Source organism: Cherax quadricarinatus, chromosome 34 (assembly GCF_038502225.1).
Source record: "Cherax quadricarinatus isolate ZL_2023a chromosome 34, ASM3850222v1, whole genome shotgun sequence".
Taxonomy (NCBI): Eukaryota; Metazoa; Arthropoda; class Malacostraca; order Decapoda; family Parastacidae; genus Cherax; species Cherax quadricarinatus.
This window is the reverse complement of record NC_091325.1, coordinates 29,526,406-29,550,127: the sequence shown is the minus strand read 5'-3', so window position 1 is coordinate 29,550,127 and position 23,722 is coordinate 29,526,406. Positions and strand designations below refer to the sequence as shown.

General features: G+C 38.8%; 1 protein-coding gene across 1 annotated transcript in view; it reads left to right on the top strand.

The window, feature by feature from the left end:
• The first annotated feature begins 2,401 nt into the window (after positions 1 to 2,401).
• The window catches only part of LOC128693801 (cytochrome P450 2J6), a 247,607-nt gene continuing 226,286 nt past the window's right edge, over positions 2,402 to 23,722 (top strand). The window contains exon 1 of the mRNA XM_070091246.1: positions 2,402 to 2,468. The gene's annotated coding sequence lies outside the window, so the exon portion shown is untranslated. The remainder of the gene's footprint in view (positions 2,469 to 23,722) is intronic.

The following is a 23,722-nucleotide window of genomic DNA, read 5'->3' as shown; positions in this document are numbered from 1 at the left end:
TCCACAGTCAGCCCTCCTGGCCCTATATCACTCACTTATTTACCCCTATCTCACCTATGGAATTTGTGCATGGGGCTCAAAAACAATAAACCATCTCAGACCATTAATTACCCAACAAAATGCTGCAGTCAGAATGTTAACAAGTTCCCACTACAGGCAGCACACTCCACCAATATTCACAACTCTAAACTTACTCACCATATAAAACATCCATACTTATTATTGTACCTACTACATACATAGAACACTAAACTCGGATATAAACCCTCCCCTCAAACTTCTCCTTGCCAACCTCAACAGAACACATGACCATAACACAAGGCACAGCTCACTCTTTGATGTACCCCGTGTCCATCTCACATTATGTAAAAACTCAGTGCACATAAAAGGCCCAAAAATTTGAAATTCATTACCTGTAAATACAAAAGAAACACTTCTTAAAAAACACTTACTCAACCACAACTAAATAAATATTGAATAACAGTATTTCATTAATGTATAACCCGTGACCCTATCAAACTATGTTTTCAATTACATTACCTAATAGAATAATCCATTCTCTTGAATGCACAGTAACTCATCTAATGACCGTATGACCTGTATCTGCACTACAAATCATTGATTTTATTCTATCTGATCGGATTAATAAATTGTTTGACTATATATATAGTATATTGATTAATTTGTTATATTATACATTGCAATGCTGGAAATTTGTACAACTATAATGCTAGATAATTGAAATGTTCAAATTTCATTGTTTAAAATACTCAGTTGTACTTCATAATGTAAATTATTTACTGTATTTTTTTACCACTGAATCTATCATTGCTTAGTTAATTTTAAGTTAATTTTAAGTTAATTTTAAGTCTGCCCATAATGCTCTGCATTATGGGCAGACTTTATGGCATGTACACCCAACTACTATAATTCCTTGTACAACCATGTATCATGGCTAAATAAAATTATTGTTATTATTATTATTATTATTATTATTATTATTATTATTATTATTATTATTATTATTTTTATTATTATTATTCTGTATCGTTTTATTACCTGCCCTCCGATTCTGATGTATCATTCTTTACTATCACTCTCTGCCATCGCTTTATTATTTTCTCGTTGATCCACTGAAGCACTCTGTCTTTTACACCTTCATGTTCTTCTCATTGCTGGACTATTCTCTGGTCATATATTGTATGTGAAAATAATGGTATACACTGCTAATAAGTTGACAGTTAAGACATGCAACAGTTAGGTACCATATACTTATCAGCAGCTTTTCTCCTATCCAAATAATCTAGTGCATTTTCCTTACAGTCTCGTCCAGATCTCTCGACAATAAGTTTGTTAGAGAAACTGACCAATAACTCAGTGCCTTTCCTCAGCTATCTCTTTTCCTTGAAGATGACCACCTAGGCCTTTGTGGCATGCTAAGAATATGCTACAGTTTATTAGGCATATGTTACACTCCCATATAGGCTGCTAAGGGTTTAACGATCAATACGGTACGCGTCGTTAAATCAGTGCCTTGGGTCATTGACCAATCACAGGTAAGCCCGCCAAAGCTGAAGCAACGTGATTTACTTGTGGTAAGTATTGGCAGACTTGTCTGAGCTGCTGGTTGATAGGGTGTATTCTCTCTCTGGCTTCTTCTTCGATTATCTTTAGTCACCGTGTCACTTACTATTCAACCTCTGTACATAAGTGTACATACTTGTATATATCTGGCAAATTATATCAAGTGAAGGAAATACATGTTTTATACTATGCTGAGTTTGTTAGCTCCACTTTGAAATCTATTATGACCAGGTCGCAGACCATACTGTACCTGTGCTCGTGATAGCCTTTTTCCAGGTTTCTGGTAGCTCCTCTTTTTGGAGAAAATGGCTAGAGATCTTTGATTTGGGGCCACAGTGTTTCTGCTCTTTCTCTCAGCATCCATCGTCAAATTTTGATGGTCCAGTTGCCTTTCTTGTGTCATGCTTCTTTATTAAGGCTCATCACTTCTGTGTGGTGTTGATGCTCAATATTTCCTGTTATTCTGTTCTGACTGCGCTTCCTTCAGTCACCTGTCCATTTTTTTTTTTTTTTTGTTAAGCCGTCTTTGAATATTTTGCAAAGTTATTTGCATGATTCTTTGTAAATTTCTGTCAGCTCCACTTCCTCCTCTACCAGTTGTTTTTTGCTTTATTTTGTAACTCAGTTCATTTTTAGCCACTGATGCTATATTAGTTTTTAAACTTTCAGCTAGCTTTCTTCCCACTATGTATTCAACACCAGCTCTCCTTATTTCTCTGTTTTCTCTATTCTTTGATCTTTAGATATTTTTGTGGTGCATCATGATTATAATACATTTCTATTATTATCTCTGACAAAACCACTTGACTGCATCAGTATATCTTACATCCACACTTACTCTCCCCCCACCTTCACTCGAGGCAGCACGCACCAGGACACAGCAGGTTAGGTTATGTTGCGTCTTCTTTTTGCTTTTACCACAACGACCGTTTCCCACTAACGTAGAGGAACCCGAAGAAGAAATCTCATTCTCTAAATCTCATTCCATATCAGCCTTTCCAGAAATGTGCAACACAAATCAAATGACATTCTGAAGAGCTGAATCCTCACTCGTCTCTCAGATGGTATACACTCACTGTACTTCCATCCTCTAGAACACAAGTCTGAGTACTCAGTTTCCCTCTCCTACAACCAAATTATCGTCAGCTTATATAATTATTGGCATATGATGCCAGCAGGTAACTATATAAGGCACATATGAAATACTTGCTGTTTTTTTATTTTTTAAACGATTAACGTACACAGAAGACTTCTTCAGTCGAATACAGAAGTGATTAAATATTGACTTAAGCAGAAGCTCTGAAGAATTAATTATAAGGAGAACAATCCCTCAGCCATGAAGAGTGTTCAGCTATATAGTGTTCATCAATGCGAAGTGGAAACAAAGTATGTATATTAGAGACACCGCTTTATTCAGCTTAAGAAATTTAATGTGTAGGCGATATATTTCGATAATAAAAATATCCAACTGCTGTACACGTGTCTCACTTATGCGATTGTTGGTAGTAAACACCGATAATATACTAATGTTTGTCTGACACAGCAATACCTCGGTATCCTGATACACAGGACATTTCTCACAACTTTATTTCTCAACCACATTTATGTGTTAGAAGAGGTAGATTTGAGAGCGACATGCCTAATATGGACCAGTAACCCGGCTGTATTTCTTCTCAAGTCTTGTGGCTCCAATTTTCTGAGAGAAGACCATCCTTCCCTGAATTATATTTCTACTATTTTCCCTTCCCCGTTCTCTCCTTATCTGAACCTTAGTTAAAGTCCATTTGACACAGATTAAGATTATGGAACAAAACACACTGCTTCTACCGTAGCTGAAGCTTCAGTAGGACTGACCTTCAGCAGCCGGGACTAGACAGCAATATCTCCAGTCATCTTGTTTCTTTATAACAGGTATACATTTTACTTCACTTTTAAGCATTGTTATTAATAAACAGACGGAAATTCGAGCCAACACACTCCTTACGAATGGCCCACTTTGGTTTAGCGCTGTATTACGTGCTCTTACGAAACATACAAGGTACAACATTTATTTCTGTGTGTTACATGACAGTTCTTATTCCATTCTCTCTACCTCAACGTAAGAGATTCTGGAGGAGAGCAGCGATTGAGTAACTGATAAGGTTTCTTCCCTACTACACGTACACACACTTGTGACTCTCCTACACTACTATCAGTACCATTGTACCAAACTTAGTGATTGTTATCATATCGTTTGACCTTGGTGACGAGTAAAACATCGAGGATCGTCTCCACTACAATCTTGAAATCTAAAATGTCATTGTGACACCGAGAAATCTTCGGAGGAAAGACGTGAGAGAAACAGTATGAAACCTTTTATTTTACATATGTCGTGCTGAATAGGTGAAACTGGTCAGTTAACAAGAACTTATTTAAAATTATGCGCTTTCTAGTATTTTCTCTTATATGTTTAAAGATATACTTTTTTCATTTATGTTAATGTAAAAATTATTAATTTTGTACCGAAAGAACCTTAGAAAACTGATTTAACCTTATTGTAACAAGTGCAACATGATTTAGCCTAATCCAACTTAATATATTTTACATATGTTTACAATAATTTAAAAATAAACAAACACAATGAAATACAAATTTTTTTGTTACTTTCAGAATGATTTTTGTGAAATTATTGCATACACAAATTTTCTCTGGCTAAATTTATTCGGCAAGAAAAGTCTTGTTACTTAAGCCAATATCTGAAGTTTTACTTATTCGTAACCACACACACACACACACACACACACACACACACACACAAATCGGACCCGAAACTGTTGTATAGCCACATTAGGAGGAAGACAACAGTCAAGGACCAGGTGATAAGGCTGAGGAAAGAAGGTGGAGAACTCACAAGAAACGATCAAGAGGTATGTGAGGAGCTCAACACGAGATTTAAGGAAGTATTTACAGTAGAGACAGGAAGGACTCTGGGGGGACAGACCAGATGGGGACACCAGCAAGGAATACACCAACAAGTGTTGGACGACATACATACAGATGAGGAGGAGGTGAAGAAACTGCTAAGGGACATCGATACCTCAAAGGCAATGGGACCGGACAACATCTCCCCGTGGGTCCTTAGAGAGGGAGCAGATATGTTGTGCGTGCCACTTGCCACAATCTTCAACACATCCCTGGAAACTGGGCAACTACCTGAGGTATGGAAGACGGCAAATGTAGTTCCCATTTTTAAAAAAGGAGACAGAAAAGAGGCACTAAACTATAGACCTGTGTCATTGACGTGTATAGTATGCAAAATTATGGAGAAGATTGTCAGGAGGAGAGTGGTGGAGCACCTGGAACGGAACAGGAGTAAATGCCAACCAGCTTCACGGAAGGCAAATCCTGTGTCACAAACCTTCTGGAGTTTTATGATAAAATAACAGAAGTAAGACAAGAGAGAGAGGGGTGGGTTGATTGCATCTTCTTGGACTGCAAGAAGGCCTTTGACACAGTTTCTCACAAGAGATTAGTGCAGAAGCTAGAGCATCAGGCGCATATAACAGGAAGGGCACTGCAATGGATCAGAGAATACCTGACAGGGAGACAACAACGAGTCATGGTACGTAATGATGTATCACAGTGGGCACCTGTGACGAGCGGGGTCCCACAGGGGTCGGTCCTAGGACCAGTGCTATTTTTGGTATATGTGAACGACATGACGGAAGGGTTGGATTCAGAAGTGTCCCTGTTTGCAGATGATGTGAAGTTAATGAGGAGAATTAAATCTGATGAAGACCAGGCAGGACTTCAAAGAGACCTGGACAGACTGGACACCTGGTCCAGCAAATGGCTTCTCGAATTTAATCCTGCCAAATGCAAAGTCATGAAGATAGGGGAAGGGCACAGAAGACCACAGACAGAGTATAGGCTAGGTGGCCAAAGACTGCAAACCTCACTCAAGGAGAAAGATCTTGGGGTGAGTATAACACCGAGCATGTCTCCGGAAGCACACATCAATCAGATAACTGCTGCAGCATATGGGCGCCTGGCAAACCTGAGAACAGCATTCCGATACCTTAGTAAGGAATCATCAAGACACTGTACACCGTGTATGTCAGGCCCATACTGGAGTATGCAGCACCTGTTTGGAACCCGCACTTGATAAAGCACGTCAAGAAACTAGAGAAAGTACAAAGGTTTGCGACAAGGTTAGTTCCAGAGCTAAGGGGAATGTCCTATGAAGAAAGATTAAGGGAAATCGGCCTGACGACACTGGAGGACAGGAGGGTCAGGGGAGACATGATAACGACATATAAAATACTGCGTGGAATAGACAAGGTGGACAAAGACAGGATGTTCCAGGGAGGGGACACAGAAACAAGAGGCCACAATTGGAAGTTGAAGACACAAATGAGTCAGAGAGATAGTAGGAAGTATTTCTTCAGTCATAGAGTTGTAAGGCAGTGATAGCCTAGAAAATGACGTAGTGGAGGCAGGAACCATACACAGTTTTAAGACGAGGTTTGATAAAGCTCATGGAGCGGGGAGAGGGAGGGCCCAGTAGCAACCGGTGAAGAGGCGGGGCTAGGAGCTAGGACTCGACCCCTGCAACCACAAATAGGTGAGTACAAATAGGTGAGTACATATATATATATATATATATATATATATATATATATATATATATATATATATATATATATATATATATATATATATATATATATATATATATTATTTTTTTTTATTATCACACTGGCCGATTCCCACCAAGGCAGGGTGGCCCGAAAAAGAAAAACTTTCACCATCATTCACTAAAATCACTGTCTTGCCAGAAGGGTGCTTTACACTACAGTTTTTAAACTGCAACATTAACACCCCTCCTTCAGAGTGCAGGCACTGTACTTCCCATCTCCAGGACTCAAGTCCGGCCTGCCGGTTTCCCTGAACCCCTTCATAAATGTTACTTTGCTCACACTCCAACAGCACGTCAAGTATTAAAAACCATTTGTCTCCATTCACTCCTATCAAACACGCTCACGCATGCCTGCTGGAAGTCCAAGCCCCTCGCACACAAAACCTCCTTTACCCCCTCTCTCCAACCTTTCCTAGGCCGACCCCTACCCCGCCTTCCTTCCACTACAGACTGATACACTCTTGAAGTCATTCTGTTTCGCTCCATTCTCTCTACATGTCCGAACCACCTCAACAACCCTTCCTCAGCCCTTTGGACAACAGTTTTGGTAATCCTGCACCTCCTCCTAACTTCCAAACTACGAATTCTCTGCATTATATTCACACCACACATTGCCCTCAGACATGACATCTCCACTGCCTCCAGCTTTCTCCTCGCTGCAACATTCATCACCCATGCCTCACACCCATATAAGAGCGTTGGTAAAACTATACTCTCATACATTCCCCTCTTTGCCTCCAAGGACAAAGTTCTTTGTCTCCACAGACTCCTAAGTGCACCACTCACTCTTTTCCCCTCATCAATTCTATGATTCACCTCATCTTTCATAGACCCATCTGCTGACACGTCCGCTCCCAAATATCTGAATACATTCACATCCTCCATACTCTCTCCCTCCAATCTGATATTCAATCTTTCATCACCTAATCTTTTTGTTATCCTCATAACCTTACTCTTTCCTGTATTCACCTTTAATTTTCTTCTTTTGCACACCCTACCAAATTCATCCACCAATCTCTGCAACTTCTCTTCAGAATCTCCCAAGAGCACAGTGTCATCAGCAAAGAGCAGCTGTGACAACTCCCACTTTGTGTGTGATTCTTTATCTTTTAACTCCACGCCTCTTGCCAAGACCCTCGCACTTACTTCTCTTACAACCCCATCTATAAAAATATTATACAACCACGGTGACATCACACATCCTTGTCTAAGGCCTACATTTACTGGGAAAAAAATTCCCTCTTTCCTACATACTCTAACTTGAGCCTCACTATCCTCGTAAAAACTCTTCACTGCTTTCAGTAACCTACCTCCTACACCATACACTTGCAACATCTGCCACATTGCCCCCCTATCCACCCTGTCATACGCCTTTTCCAAATCCATAAATGCCACAAAGACCTCTTTAGCCTTATCTAAATACTGTTCACTTATATGTTTCACTGTAAACACCTGGTCCACACACCCCCTACCTTTCCTAAAGCCTCCTTGTTCATCTGCTATCCTATTCTCCGTCTTACTCTTAATTCATTCAATAATAACTCTACCATACACTTTACAAGGTATACTCAGCAGACTTATCCCCCTATAATTTTTGCACTCTCTTTTATCCCCTTTGCCTTTATACAAAGGAACTATGCATGCTCTCTGCCAATCCCTAGGTACCTTACCCTCTTCCATACATTTATTAAATAATTGCACCAACCACTCCAAAACTATATCCCCACCTGCTTTTAACATTTCTATCTTTATCCCATCAATCCCGGCTGCCTTACCCCCTTTCATTTTACCTACTGCCTCACGAACTTCCCCCACACTCACAACTGGCACTTCCTCACTCCTACAAGATGTTATTCTTCCTTGTCCTATACACGAAATCACAGCTTCCCTATCTTCATCAACATTTAACAATTCCTCAAAATATTCCCTCCATCTTCCCAGTACTTCTAACTCTCCATTTAATAACTCTCCTCTCCTATTTTTAACTGACAAATCCATTTGTTCTCTAGGCTTTCTTAACTTGTTAATCTCACTCCAAAACTTTTTCTTATTTTCAACAAAATTTGTTGATAACATCTCACCCACTCTCTCATTTGCTCTCTTTTTACATTGCTTCACCACTCTCTTAACCTCTCTCTTTTTCTCCATATACTCTTCCCTCCTTGCATCACTTCTACTTTGTAAAAACTTCTCATATGCTAACTTTTTCTCCCTTACTACTCTCTTTACATCATCATTCCACCAATCGCTCCTCTTCCCTCCCGCACCCACTTTACTGTAACCACAAACTTCTGCTGAACACTCTAAAACTACATTTTTAAACCTACCCCATACCTCTTCGATCCCATTGCCTATGCTCTCATTAGCCCATCTATCCTCCAATAGCTGTTTATATCTTACCCTAACTGCCTCCTCTTTTAGTTTATAAACCTTCACCTCTCTCTTCCCTGATACGTCTATTCTCCTTGTATCCCATCTACCTTTTACTCTCAGTGTAGCTACAACTAGAAAGTGATCTGATATATCTGTGGCCCCTCTATAAACATGTACATCCTGAAGTCTACTCAACAGTCTTTTATCTACCAATACATAATCCAACAAACTACTGTCATTTCGCCCTACATCATATCTTGTATACTTATTTATCCTCTTTTTCTTAAAAGATGTATTACCTATAACTAAACCCCTTTCTATACAAAGTTCAATCAAAGGGCTCCCATTATCATTTACACCTGGCACCCAAAACTTACCTACCACACCCTCTCTAAAAGTTTCTCCTACTTTAGCATTCAGGTCCCCTACCACAATTACTCTCTCACTTGGTTCAAAGGCTCCTATACATTCACTTAACATCTCCCAAAATCTCTCTCTCTCCTCTGCATTCCTCTCTTCTCCAGGTGCATACACGCTTATTATGACCCACTTCTCGCATCCAACCTTTACTTTAATCCACATAATTCTTGAATTTACACATTCATATTCTCTTTTCTCCTTCCATAACTGATCATTCAACATTACTGCTACCCCTTCCTTTGCTCTAACTCTCTCTGATACTCCAGATTTAATCCCATGTATTTCCCCCCACTGAAACTCCCCTACCCCCTTCAGCTTTGTTTCGCTTAGGGCCAGGACATCCAACTTTTTTTCATTCATAACATCAGCAATCATCTGTTTCTTGTCATCCGCACTACATCCACGCACATTTAAGCATCCCAGTTTTATAAAGTTTTTCTTTTTCTCTTTTTTAGTAAATGTCTACAGGAGAAGGGGTTACTATCCATTGCTCCCGGCATTTTAGTCGCCTCATACGACACGCATGGCTTACGGAGGAAAGATTCTTTTCCACTTCCCCATGGACAATAGAAGAAATAAAGAAGAACAAGAGCTATTTAGAAAAAGGAGAAAAACCTAGATGTATGTATATATATATGCATGTGCATGTCTGTGAAGTGTGACCTAAGTGTAAGTAGGAGTAGCAAGATATTCCTGTTATCTAGCATGTTTATGAGACAGAAAAAGAAAACAGCAATCCTACCATCATGCAAAACAGTTACAGGTTTCTGTTTCACAGTCATCTGGCAGGACAAGTGAAAATTTGTGTATGCAATAATTTCACCAAAATCATTCTGAACCTAACGAAAAAAATATATTTCACTGTGTTTGTTTAGTATTAAATTATTGAAAACAAATCTAAAATATATTTAGTTGGGTTAGGCTAAAATAAATTGTTCTTGTTTTAATAAGGTTAGGTAAGTTTTCTAAGATTCTTTTGGTGCAAAATTATAAATTTTTACATTAACATTAATGAAAAATATATCTTTAAACGTATATGAGAAAATTTTAGAAAGGACTTAATTTTAAATGAGTTCTTGCTAATTGACCAGTTTTACATATTCGGCACGACATTTATATATATATATATATATATATATATATATATATATATATATATATATATATATATATATATATATATATATATATATATATATATATATATATATATATATATATATATATATATATATACATATATATATGTATATATAAATATACATATATACATATACATATATACATAAATTTTTTTCTACAAATAGGAATATTTTATTACATAATGTGGTACAGAAGATTTAAGAGATATATTGTTGATATAAAGGTGGCATATACGGTACATGTTGTTACGTGTGTATCACCGATTATAAGGCGAAAATCTCATCCAGCTCCTCAGAGCTGAGGCGTGTGCCCAAACTAAAGCAGGCATTACCCCTTTGAACAGCCGCACTGAGCCGCTGGAACAGAAAACTAGCTGCCCTGGGATCCCTAGTTACCCTGGTGAGTCTTTTTCCCAGCTCCTTAAGGAATTTAGATGCACTCTTTTCCCATGAGCCAAGGGTCTCTGAGCCTATGGGAACAAACATATAATGATGGGCAAGTTCTCCATATTTTCTAGACTTTTGGGACTCCCTGAGGCTGGCAGCTGCCCCTCCTTCCTCCCTGGTGTATTGGAGATAGGTATCAGCCAAAGTAGATGCACATGTATAGTCCCACACCACCTGTTTCCCATCTGTCTTGGATTGAAGGGTGATACCATCTGGACGCTTCTGGCTGCCATCAGATCTGCATAGTTGGGGTGGCTCCCTTACTGCTGGGCATCCAGCTGTTGTGAGGCTCCTCTTGATAATGTTATTAATCTCCTTATGTCTTGCAATCTTTCCCTCGGATTTACGGCACACAAGACCATGGTACCCGAATCGGTCTGCTGCTTCACTGCCACAAATACACCTGTGTTTGGCGAGAATAGGGGCAGCAAGTCGAAGGGCAACACCGATGCGGATGGTCTGTGGGTCGAGGCGTGTGCCAAGGCTGGAGTTGGGAACAGCCAACAGAAAGTCCCCAGCATGAGGGGCTCTCACTGCCAGGAGGCGGGCTCTATCCTTCCCTGACACACTCTGAAGCATTGTTGAGGCTATATTTTCCACTATTGGACCATCCCAGTGCGATTGTTTGTAGTTGTTGGGGGGAGCAGGTCTGGTTTCAGAGCCCGTTAGATTATCCCAGATCACTGCCCCGTCAATGATTTTTTGGTCCTGGACTGCAATCTTGTCCCTAAGATGTTCAGGGAGAATCGCTGCTACAAGCTCTCTGGATGCAATACACGAGGACAGAAAAGCAGGTAATGCAATCTGTGATGACTTGCGGACACCAATGCCTCCTAGTCTGACTGGAAGTGTAGCTTGGTTCCACTGCCCGTCTTCTAGAGTAAGGTTAAGTACTTTCGTAAAAATCTGCCTCAGAATACTGTCATATTCGTACAGTATAGGGTTATCATATGAAGGTGCACATCTTAGGAAATATGTCAACCTGGGCAGACTCGAGCACTTTGCGAGAAGGTACAAGGCATCGTGGGTGTCCAGATTGCCTATTCGTTGTTCAATTCTCCTTAACTCTTCCAATTTCTTCCTGAGAATTGTGTCAATGGCATTGCTTCCCAGAGGTGCTCCTAGCAAGACACTATTTGTGGGGGCAATGACTGCTGCTCCTGGTAGTTTTGATCTCACTGCATTTATCACTTGTTGACTGACTGAGATGATTTCACATTTGGATGGATTAAGGATGAGACCCATTTCCTGTCCCCGTGTCATTACCTGTGTAAGGTCATGTAGGAGGGACTCCTTTGTACCTGCTAGTGCGCCATCATCTAGGAACCAGATGTTTAGCTCGCTGGTCAGTCTGACTGTGATTTCCCTAACTGCTATACAGAAGAGAAAAGGTGCAAGAGGATCTCCTTGTTGGACACCCTCCGATGATGTGATTTCATGCTCTCCAAAGAAAAGCATTGATTCCTTGCTATACCCAGCTGAAACAAAAGGGAAGTGACCAGGGAAATGTTCTTGTACTGCTGCTGATGCCACGTCTCTTTTCAGGAGATTGAACGCATTCTTAAAACCTAATTTTACCACTGCATGTATATATACATATATATATATATATATATATATATATATATATATATATATATATATATATATATATATATATATATATATATATATATATATATATATAGATATATATATATATATATATATATATATATATATATATATATATATATATATATATATATATATATATATATATATATATATATATATATATATATATATATATATATATATATATATATATATATATATATATATATACGTATATATATATATATATATATATATATATATATATATATATATATATATATATATATATATATATATATATATATATATGTATATATGTATATGTCGTGCCGAATAGGGAGAACTTGCGATTTTGGCTTAAATAGCAACGCTCATCTTGCCATATAAGACAAGTGAAAATTTGTGTATGCAATAATTTCGCCAAAATCATTCTGAAACTAACGACAAAAAATATATTTCACTCTGTTTATTATTAAATTATTGTAAACGTATCTAAAACATATTTAGTTGGGTTAGGCTAAAATAAATTTTCCTTGTTATAATAAGGTTAGGTAAGTTTTCTAAGATTCTTTTGGTACAAAATTATAAATTTTTACGTTATCATTAATGAAAAAAATATATCTTTAAATATCGTAGGGGTTCTTAATGGAGATATCGAGGGTTGAAGGTAGACACACTTGTTGGATGGTAACGATGTATATTGTCAGACTATGATGATGGGAAACAGAGCCCAGCCTCTGCCTGTCTTAGCCTGTCTAGGTCTACACGCCGACTGAGAGGGAGGCAGAGGTACGAACGTACACATGCACATCCCGTGACGTCACACAAAGTCACAGGCCTAAAAGGGATCTCCTATCTAAAGCACATGGATGATACTATATGCTATGCTATATAACACATGGATCAGCAACTATGCTGACAGCTCGGTCATGTTACGTATGTCGTCTCGACATACACTACTATCTATAGGCTGAACAGGCAGGCAGTTCTGGGCTGATTCTATACAATAACAAATTCATATATAACTTAGAACTAATGGATGGTATCATAATGGTTGTTAACAAAATGAGTTTTTACGTAATGGTTTTAAACATAATCACTTTTTAACGTAATGGTTTTTAACGTAATCACTTTTAACGTAATGCATTACAAACTATAAGAACAAATCATTGTACAATATGGTTGGAATTGATCGATCGATCTGTATTCATGCACTCTACGGATTCTGAGGGAGAATAAATATATATATATATATACAAGGTGAAATTAACAGCAAAGGCATCTGGTGCACTCAGACTATTACTGTCAAATTCTCAGAATACGGAGGGAACGTGAATACGAAAAAAAAAAAAAAATTCTGAAAAACTAATCAGTTAATAACAAACAGTTGACAATTTACTTCATCTCGGACATCTAGTTATACAAACTATGTACATTTAAACCCAATTCTGCGAGGGTGAGATTTACATATGCAGAATGTTTATCATCTCTGGGAGGATCGAATTCCTCTGCAATGGTTAACACATGCCTTGACTGAGGGAGACTTGAACGAGTATCTACAAAAGATACTAGTGGGTTTCTCATTACTTGTCGAGTACGCAAGGAGTAACGACATTCAGGTTGGTTATCTGACTGAGTATCTGAGGTAGAGGGTACAGAGTCAAGAGGATTTTCAGCATCTGTCACATTAGTCTGGGTAGCAATATCATCAACATCGCATACTAATTTCATATGATCTAAATGCGATTCTTTGTACATACCAGTACTAATTTCTCTAACCTTATACTTATTACCAGAGATATGTTCTACAACTCGATAAGGTCTGACAAACTTTTGATCGAGCTTAGGCATTTCGGATGTTTTGTTGAAATTTGTCAGCATTACTCTTGAACCTACTTTTACTTTTGATGGCTTAGCACGGCTATTAGTTACTCTAGTAAATTCTGCTGTTGATTTGTGAAGTGTTTCACGGATTCTTCTAAAAACACTTTGAGCCATGCTGGTACGAGTTGCTACGAAATCATCAGGGTTGTAATTAGATTTCAGAGTGGAATATAACAACTCATAGGGTAAACACTTGTCTACACCATACAATGCATAATGTGGAGTATCACCTATGGAAGCATTGTAAGCAGAATTTATGGCACATTGGACATCTGGTATGACTTCATCCCAAGTTTCACTATTGGGGTTGATAGTGGCTCTCAGGACATCAAGTACTTTCCAATTGGTTCTCTCGGCTAACCCATTGCTGACAGGATGATGAGGAACAATGGTGGATTTAAAGATCTTGTATAAAGTACACAAATTTTCAAGAATCTCATTACAGAATTCACCTCCATTATCTGTTACTAAGGACTTAGGGGTGGTATGCCTGCAGATAATGCGTTCTTTAAACGCTTTAGCTACTGTCTCTGCAGTCTTATCTGCAATATGAACTAACTCACAATATCTGGTGAAATGGTCTACCATAACACACAGATGTTTGTTGCCTTGCAGGGAACATTTAAAATTGGTTAACAAATCAAGGGCAACTCTTTCCCACGGTTCGCTAGTGGTTGGGTACACTTGGATTGGATTAGGACCATTGACATTTCCTTTATGTTGCATACAGACACTACATTTCTTAACCTGCTCTGAAATGTCAGTTGCCATTCGTGGCCAAAAGTATTTCATTCTGGCTTGTTTAACAGAACGATCCATACCAGGGTGTGCAACACCTGGTGCATCATGAACTAGCTGTAGAACTACGTTCACTAGTGACTGTGGAATTACTAACTGGTAAACTCTTCTACTTGGAGTACCCAACTCGGCTGTTCGATACAGTAATTCTTGGCTCATTACTAAGTCACTAATGGGTGCTGGTGGCTTCACAGTAAGAATAAGATCTTCCTGGAGCAGGAATCGAATCACCAGAACACAAAGGATCGGTTCTTTCTTACTGGAGGAATGAACAAACTCGGTGGAGTGGATGACTCCCCCCGGTTGAAAAAATTAATGCTATAACACGCAATATGAGCAAGGGAGAACGAATCTACTATCTCAAACTGCAAGCACAGGAGAAAATAAATGAACACGGTCAACAATGCTGATATTCAATCTGAGTCGCACACAGTGACATGAGGTATCAGCTATAAAGAAACTACACTTACAAACGTTAATAACATGTGAAAGTTACTCGAGAAATAACTTCTTACAATGCACTGATTACTGTCAACTAGGATGGGATCACTATCTGGAACATTAGGAACAACAACAGACACTCTAGTGAGAGCACTAGCTGTAACAGAGATGTCTTTCTGCAGACAGCATGTCACATCAACAAGAGATGGCATTACTAGTTTCAAGTAATCGTTTTCTGACAAGGCATCCCCTGTGGAGAAACTACTACTCAAACTAGCAGTCATTACAGGGATAGGCTGTGCACTCAAGGCAGTCTGAGTGTCCCCGGACACTCGAGGCAACGGGACACTATCCTGCAAGTCTGAAGGTGTAGGTGGAACACAGATGGGAGTGACAGAATTACTAGTGCCTGACCGCTCGGCTACGTTAATAAGTAATTCACGGACCTATAGGAACTTAATCTGAACTTCACATTTCGCAGCACTTTAACAAATCTCAGATACAAGCTGTGAGAACAAACACATTGCTCAAGGGCTAGGCATTGTCTTTCAGTCAGTAAGGGAATATTGGTACTGTGGACTGATTCTTATTGACTTTGACTGGCATGATACACTAAGTGAACATTCAAAAGTGACTGGGACATCTCAGTGAACTTACTGAAGGGCATAAGGCAAAAAAAAAAAATAGAAAGAATGACACAGTAAGCTTAAATGGAAGAAAATGCTTAACTATTCTGCATAAGTAATTAAAAATTGACAGGTCACACAGTAAGCAAAGAACTCACACAAGAAAAATATGCAACTGAATGAACAACACTTTGAAAATCAAGAGAACTTGCACTTTACTCAAATCTGATTTGCTCAACTTTTACTCTAAATTGAATAAATGGCACAGTGAGTTGTTTTTACTTTCAATGCAATAGGGAAACACACAATAAAATGATAAAATGGACTCAATAAAACTTGTGCAAAAATGAAACAAATTGGGACACAATTCGCTGAAATAAAATAAAATGGCACACAAAGAATAAAATATTATGCACAGAACAGAGCATATGAAACTGCACTGATATAAACTGTAGCAATATTGCAAAATAACAATTGCTAATCAACAAGTACTGCATAAAATTTCGGCAAGAAAACTTTAATGGCAACACAATATTTGCACAAGAATTATTGCAAAATGAGTCAATGTGCAATAATAAAAAATATTACACACACAAGAAAAGAAATATATCAAGGAATGAACACTTTAACTCTTAACTGCACTTAAACAACACTTAACAAGCAAAAGAACAATTTACTCTAAAAGAAGAACTTAAAAATTGCACTAAGAGTGAATTTGTTCAATGAAACATGAAAATATAATAGGTGCTAAAACACAGAACAAAAAATTTGAACACTTACAGTGATGCAGAACACAACACATCAACATAAACACAATACTAGAATTTTCTTGCAATGAAACTTGATGTGTGAAAAAATTTGATAAAAATGATTTCTTGCTTGTACAAAATAATGGCACTATTGTCTGTGGAAATAAGACAAATTAGACACTGGCTAAATGAAAAGAATATGAACACAAGAATGTTCAACACACAGGGAACAAAAAAAAATACACAAATGCTGGGAAGAAAAAAAAATATAACAGACAACACTGAGTTGTGATGCAGAATATATATAACTGAGACAACACTGAGTTGTGATGCAGAATAAAGCTGATAAATTACTGAAATAATTCACTGGATTACTGAGAACACAAGGTGATTCTGAAGTGTAAGCACAAGTTCTATACTGCTCATATGTTGCACACACAACAAAGCAAAAACACTAAGTACTTACTTCAAGTGTATAAAAAGACACACAACACAACAGACATAAGATAATGCACGAAAATTAACACTGTATTAAGGAGATTAAAAGATTATTGCAATCAAACACTGAATCTGATCGAGAGTCACTGAATGTCACTAAGAAAAGAAATCACTGAAAACACAAAAGAAATGTCTCAACACTCGCAAATGTCTCTATGAAAAAAAAAATTAATTATCGCTGTAACGACTTGGTGTAGAATGAGGTTGACGGTGGAAGGTCGGAGGATTGTTTATATCGTCTTGCTGCTGTCCTCTGCACACGTGATCGTAGAATTGTGCTTACATCGACGATGAACTCACACAGGAGGCTTTTAACAGTGGCGCCACTGTCGAAGACACACTCTAGCTCTTGACCCCCTATGTGGTCCTTAAAATATGGTGCTACAACCCTTAGTAGTGCGCCAAAACACTGGTAGAGGTTGAGTGAGTACCACAACACAGTGAGTGTGGTTGGGTTTGTGGGCATAACAGGGCTAAGGCGTCTAAGACCGCGTGGTGAGGCACATGTGGTCGTGGGTGGTTGGGCCTATGGGTTGAACAGCGTGAGCCTCACTGAGGACAGCCACACTGCTGCGAAGATATTCTGAGCTGGCTAGCTTAAAATACACTCACGAAATACCACAACACCACAAGGATGAAAAAAGAGCACTCAGGATGGCTTGGAGCTTGAATCACAAGCAATGAAGACTACTCACGTGGCTTGCTTGAGTACTGGGGTAAGAAACCTGGGTTAGTTGCTAGCTGGCTTATCTTAACCCTTCACACAGAATAGCTTGATAACTTATCGCGATGAGCACAGCAGAGGTGGAAGCTGGCTTGGCAGGCAAAGGAACTGGATGGAGGCTAGGCTCGACCGGGCTCCCTCACCACAGACTGGAAGCTGGCTTATTTTGCAAACTGGGGTCAACCCCTCGGGAGTGATGCAAATAAGCAGATAAACACTAATACAAAGAGACTGACCAGAGAATGGTGTAGAAGCTGGTAGGAGCTTGGGCGGGAGAACTGGCTGAGATAGCTGGCTGGCGTTAATCTCGGTAGGCCTACTCACAAGATGGCCGGCTCGATCGAAATTTATCTCCAGAAATCGCTGTAATCGTCAGAATTACATGCCCACCATTGCCACCATTTATCGTAGGGGTTCTTAATGGAGATATCGAGGGTTGAAGGTAGACACACTTGTTAGATGGTAACGATATATATTGGTAGACTATGATAATGGGAAACGGAGCCCAGCCTGTCTAGGTCTACACGCCGACTGAGAGGGAGGCAGAGGTACAAACGTTCACATGTGCATCCCGTGACGTCACACAAAGTCACAGGCCTAAAAGGGATCTCCTATCTAAAGCACATGGATGATACTATATGCTATGCTATATAACACAGGGATCAGCAACTATGCTGACATAAACGTATAAGAGAAAATTTTAGAAAGGACTTAATTTTAAATGAGTTCTTGCTAATTGACCAGTTTTACATATTCGGCACGACATATATATATCTATATATATATATATATATATATATATATATATATATATATATATATATATATATATATATATATATATGTACATATATATATATTATATATATATATATATGTATATATATATGTATGTATACATATATATAGTATGTATATATATATATATATATATATATATATATATATATATATATATATATATATATATATATATATATATATATATATATATATATATATATATATACATATATATATATATATATATATATATATACATTATATATTACAGAGAGAATGCATAGTTCCTTTGTATAAAGGCAAAGGGGACAAAAGAGAGTGCAAAAATTATAGAGGGATAAGTCTGTTGAGTATACCTGGTAAAGTGTATGGCAGAGTTATTATTGAAAGAATTAAGAGTAAGACGGAGAATAGGATAGCAGATGAACAAGGAGGCTTTAGGAAAGGTAGGGGTGTGTTTGGACCAGGTGTTTACAGTGAAACATATAAGTGAACAGTATTTAGATAAGGCTAACGAGGTTTTTGTGGCATTTATGGATTTTGAAAAGGCGTATGAAAATGTGGATAGGGGGGCAATGTGGCAGATGTTGCAGGTGTATGGTGTAGGAGGTAGGTTACTGAAAGCAGTGAAGAGTTTTTACGAGGATAGTGAGGCTCAAGTTAGAGTATGTAGGAAAGAGGGAAATTATTTCCCAGTAAAAGTAGGCGTTAGACAAGGATGTGTGATGTCACCGTGGTTGTTTAATATATTTATAGATGGGGTTGTAAGAGAAGTAAATGCGAGGGTCTTGGCAAGAGGTGTGGAGTTAAAAGATAAAGAATCACACATAAAGTGGGAGTTGTCACAGTTGCTCTTTGCTGATGACACTGTGCTCTTGGGAGATTCTGAAGAGAAGTTGCAGAGGTTGGTGGATGAATTTGGTAGGGTATGTAAAAGAAGAAAATTAAAAGTGAATACAGGAAAGAGTAAGGTTATGAGGATAACAAAAAGATTAGGTGATGAAGGATTGGATATCAGACTGGAGGCAGAGAGTATGGAGGAGGTGAATGTATTCAGATATTTGGGAGTGGACGTCTCAGCGGATGGGTCTATGAAAGATGAGGTGAATCATAGAATTGATGAGGGGAAAAGGGTGAGCGGTGCACTTAGGAGTCTGTGGAGACAAAGAACTTTGTCCTTGGAGGCAAAGAGGGGAATGTATGAGAGTATAGTTTTACCAACGCTCTTATATGGGTGTGAAGCATGGGTGATGAATGTTGCAGCGAGGAGAAAGCTGGAGGCAGTGGAGATGTCATGTCTGAGGGCAATGTGTGGTGTGAATATAATGCAGAGAATTCGTAGTTTGGAAGTTAGGAGGAGGTGTGGGATTCCCAAAACTGTTGTCCAGAGGGCTGAGGAAGGGTTGTTGAGGTGGTTCGGACATGTAGAGAGAATGGAGCGAAACAGAATGACTTCAAGAGTGTATCAGTCTGTAGTGGAAGGAAGGCAGGGTAGGGGTCGGCCTACGAAAGGTTGGGGGGAGGGGGTAAAGGAGGTTTAGTGAGCGAGGGGCTTGGACTTCCAGCAGGCATGCGTGAGCGTGTTTACTAGGAGTGAATAGAGACAAATGGTTTTTAATACTTGACGTGCTGTTAGAGTGTGAGCAAAGTAACATTTATGAAGGGATTCAGGGAAACCGGCAGGCCGGACTTGAGTCCTGGAGATGGGAAGTACAGTGCCTGCACTCTGAAGGAGGGGTGTTAATGTTGCAGTTTAAAAACTGTACTGTAAAACACTCTTCTGTCAAGAGTTATGGAGTGAATGATTGTGAAAGTTTTTCTTTTCCGGGCGACAGTGCCTTGGTGGGAATCAGCCAGTGTGTTAAAAAAAAAAAAACTATACACTGTTTATCATAATTCGTATTACCTCGAGATTTTTTCACCTCTTCGTATTTCAACAGAATGTTTTACTCCCTTGAATCACTAATTATAAGTCAGGTCCACCAGCAGACCTGTGAGGGAGGTTCTGACAACTGCTGGCAACTGTTTACATGAACCTGTTTCTTTGGTCCTAACACTTCAGTTTTAAATTTCACCTTATCATTTATTATCCATATACTAGGGTACCACTGTAGTACACACTACAACACTATGTATAACACTAGAGTACAACTGTGGTACACACTACAACACTATGTATAACACTAGGGCACCACTGTGGTACACACTACAACACTATGTATAACACTAGGGTACCACTGTAGTACACACTACAACACTATGTATAACACTAGAGTACCACTGTGGTACACACTACAACACTATGTATAACACTAGGGTACCACTGTAGTACACACTACAACACTATGTATAACACTAGAGTACAACTGTGGTACACACTACAACACTATGTATAACACTAGAGTACCACTGTGGTACACACTACAACACTATGTATAACACTATCGTACCACTGTGGTACACACTACAAAACTATGTATAACACTAGAGTACCACTGTGGTACACACTACAACACTATGTATAACACTAGAGTACCACTGTGATACACACTACAAAACTATGTATAACACTAGGGTACCACTGTGGTACACGCTACAACACTATGTATAACACTAGAGTACCACTGTGGTACACACTACAACACTATGTATAACACTAGAGTACAACTGTTGTACACACTACAACACTATGTATAACACTTGAGTACCAATGTGGTACACACTACAACACTATGTATAACACTAGAGTACCACTGTGGTACACACTACAACACAATGTATAACACTAGGGTACCACTGTGGTACACATTACAACACTATGTATAACACTAGAGTACCACTGTTGTACACACTACAACACTATGTATAACACTAGAGTACCACTGTGGTACACACTACAACACTATGTATAACACTAGAGTACCACTGTGGTACAAATTACAACACTATATATAACACTAGAGTACCACTGTGGTACACACTACAACACTATGTATAACACTAGAATACCACTGTGGTACACACTACAACACTATGTATAACACTTGAGTATCAGTGTGGTACACACTACAACACTATGTATAACACTAGAGTACCACTGTGGTACACACTACAACACTATGTATAACACTAGGGTACCACTGTGGTACATACTACAACACTATGCATATCACTAGGGTACCACTGTGGTACACACTACAACACTATGCATAACACTAGGGTACCACAGTGGTACACACTACAACACTGTATAACACTAGGGTACGACTGTGGTACACACTACAACACTGTATAACACTAGAGTACCACTGTGGTACACACTACAACACTGTATAACACTACAGTCCCACTGTGGTTCACACTACAACAAGGTATAACACTAGAGTACCACTGTGGTACACACTACAACACTATGTATAACAATAGAGTACCACTGTGGTACACACTACAACACTGTATAACACTAGAGTACCACTGTGGTACACACTACAAAACTGTATAACACTAGAGTAAAACTGTGGTACACACTACAACACTGTATAACACTAGAGTACCATTGTGGTACACAATACAACAATATGTATAACACTAGAGTACCACTGTGGTACACACTACAACACTATGTATAACCCTATGGTACCACTGTGGTACACACTACAACACTATGTATAACACTAGGGTACCACTGGGGTACACAATACAACAATATGTATAACACTAGAGTACCACTGTGGTACACACTACAACACTATGTATAACCCTATGGTACCACTGTGGTACACACTACAACACTATGTATAACCCTATGGTACCACTGTGGTACACACTACAACACTGTATAACACTGGAGTACCACTGTGGTACACAGTACAACACTATGTATAACACTAGAGTACCAGTGTGGAACACACTATAACACTGCATAACACTCGGGTACCACTGAGGCACACACTACAACACTATGTATAACACTAGAGTACCACTGTTGTACACACTACAACACTAGGTATAACAGTATCGTACCACTGTGGTACACACCACAACACTATGTATAACACTAGAGTACAACTGTGGAACACACTATAACACTGTATAACACTAGAGTACCACTGTGGTACACACTACAACACTGTATAACACTACAGTCCCACTGTGGTTCACACTACAACACGGTATAACACTAGAGTAAAACTGTGGTACACACTACAACACTGTATAACACTAGATTACCACTGTGGTACACAATACAACAATATGTATAACACTAGAGTACCACTGTGGTACACACTACAACACTATGTATAACCCTATGGTACCACTGTGGTACACACTACAACACTATGTATAACACTAGGGTACCACTGGGGTAAACAATACAACAATATGTATAACACTAGAGTACCACTGTGGTACACACTACAACACTATGTATAACCCTATGGTACCACTGTGGTACACACTACAACACTATGTATAACCCTATGGTACCACTGTGGTACACACTACAACACTGTATAACACTGGAGTACCACTGTGGTACACACTACAACACTATGTATAACACTAGAGTACCAGTGTGGAACACACTATAACACTGTATAACACTAGGGTACCACTGAGGCACACACTACAACACTATGTATAACACTAGAGTACCACTGTGGAACACACTATAACACTGTATAACACTAGGGTACCACTGTTGTACACACTACAACACTAGGTATAACACTATCGTACCACTGTGGTACACACTACAACACTATGTATAATACTAGAGTACCACTGTGGTACACACTACAACACTATGTATAACACTAGAGTACCACTGTGGTAAACTCTATACAACACTATGTATAACACTAGGGTACCACTGTGATACACACTACAACACTATATAACACTAGAGTTCCACTGGGGTACACACTACAACACTGTATAACACTAGAGTACCACTGTGGTACACACTACAACAC